The following is a 2,375-nucleotide window of genomic DNA, read 5'->3' as shown; positions in this document are numbered from 1 at the left end:
TTGTACATTCACAAACACATGGTTTTACAATACTGTGCTGTATGTCATTCTAGCTGTCATATAGTCGGCATTTTGATACAAATACACATTTGATTTTTTTTACATTCCTATGGCACTCATTAAAGCTTCTTTCTGACTAACACCCCCACACACAACAAAATGTGTAGCAGAAGGAGACAACAGGAAAAATTATTTCACCCCATGATTGAGTGATGATGTGAAGAGTTCAAGCGCAAAAGCTGACAAGGGTCACGCCTACTAGCGGACATCCGAACATGGCATCGTTTCATCTTGCATTTCCTTACCCTGAAAAAACAAAAAGCTTTGATGGAAAAGTTTTATTTCAGAAATGGACAATTGAACAAATGGACAAAAGTCACGGTTCGGATCTGATCCCGGCTTCGAGTCACGGATCAGATCGTTTTTCGGTTCAGAAAAAGAAAAGAAAAGATAAATCGTACTTTGTGTTTATTCATTTTGTAAAGCACTTTTTCCATAAAAAAAAAAAAATCAATTTAAAATGTCTAATATAGCTGTGTAGGGTTTAATGACTTCATTTATTTTGTAAAACTCCTTTTCCCTTTAAATAAAAAAACAAAACAAAAACAAATCAATTCAAAATGTCTAATATAGCCTTTTAGGATTTAGGAACACAACTTTTAAGTGCAATATGAAGCAGAAACATTCTTATTTTTACATGGTTCATGTGTAAAATAACAAGATATTAATGGCTTAAAGTTGTGTTCCTATAATCTAAACAGTTAAGTTTGACGTTTTGAGTTGAATGTTTTTCTTTTTTTTAATGGGCAAAAGTGTTTTAGAAAATAAATGAAGACAATGTTCTATTTATTTATTATTATTATTATTTTTAATAATGAAAAGACCTCAACGTGCAATTGAAGGCACTACTCTTCCTTTAAACACGGAGAGTAAATTACAAAGTAGCCTTAGTCCAGAATATTGAAAAATAGTAAACTGTCAAATTTACCAGACACTCGTTGGTCATGCTAACAGGTAGCCGCTAGCCACTTACGTCGGAGACTTCATACATCAATACAGTGACAACGTAATTAATTAGAAGTTTCTTAGCGTCCTAAATTAGCGATTGAACATGAGTTTGGCATAGCGTTGTGTTAATGTTGATCGCAACTAAAATGTCGATCAACTAAGATAAAGAAACGGGAAGTCAAGCTAGCCATCGCGCCACAATGTGGGCAGACTTCAAAGTAAAAGTGTCCTAGGGCTATTTGCTTTGCCGTCAATGTATTACTGTATTGGTCAACTTTGTTTTGAAGTTAGGCTTAACGTGTTACATTGAGTATGTTTCAGCTTCCTTGACATGTCAGAATGAACTGTGAATGTACACTTTGTTTTGTTTTAGTCAACCAATCCGCGGATCGGGTCTAACCCGAACTGACCACGGATCAATGATCCGTTGCACATTAGCGGCATTTCTATTGATAACCAATCACAAGCCCACACGTGTGGTCACGTCATTACAAACTCGTCATTTACATCCACACTTTTTTTTTTTTGGGCTGTATAATGCAAGAGTTTTACAGTAGAAATTGTATGTTACGATCGTATGAAAAGACGACACAGTTCATGGAGTGGATGATGAATGCCGTGTAAAAAAGCCTGTGACATTCATGCGGTGAGTCAGCACCTCACACTTTTCGCGCTTTTCATTGTTGTATCTCTCAAAATAAATGATTATTTTGCCATCAAAAGCACTTTCTCAGCCTTGGTTTTTTTTTTTTTTAAATTGAAGTATTACAAAGCAACATCCTCCAAGTCACTGTTATGCACACCATGTTTCTTTTCACAAAGTGTTGTCAGTAACTGATGTTTTTGGTGAAACCAACTCATGTTCTACTGCTGATTACGCAAGAATGGAACTTTTGTTTCTGGTGAAAGAAGCGCACCTGTTAGTAGACTTATGTAGTCACAGAGCACAATATTCTATGTGTCTTGAAATATCATCAAAATGCTGTAAAACAGCTCGCTATATGCTTGAAAATGACTGACAGGTCATGAGGTAAAAGTTCAGATTTAACAAAAAAAAAAATCTGAATTGAACATCACTCCCTGCAATGTGAATGTAGCCTTACAATATCCTATATAAAAATGATTATCTTGAACCTGGAACCAGAAATGATTTTTTTTTTAAGCGTCTCAATAAGTTTACAAAAATTGGAGATGCCCGTTTGATCTCTTTCATTTTTAGTATTGGGTTAAAGAGAATATATTATAGTAGGCCATTCCACTCATTATTTCTTGGCATGACTTTTTCCTTGCACACACCCTCCCACCTGTTTTTGGATAAAGTGACACACACGAGCAGGTGACCCCCCCCCCCCCCCCCTCGCCATTAT

The sequence above is a fragment of the Vanacampus margaritifer genome, chromosome 2 (genome assembly GCF_051991255.1).
Source record: "Vanacampus margaritifer isolate UIUO_Vmar chromosome 2, RoL_Vmar_1.0, whole genome shotgun sequence".
Lineage (NCBI taxonomy): Eukaryota > Metazoa > Chordata > Actinopteri > Syngnathiformes > Syngnathidae > Vanacampus > Vanacampus margaritifer.
This window is presented reverse-complemented; position numbering follows the sequence as displayed.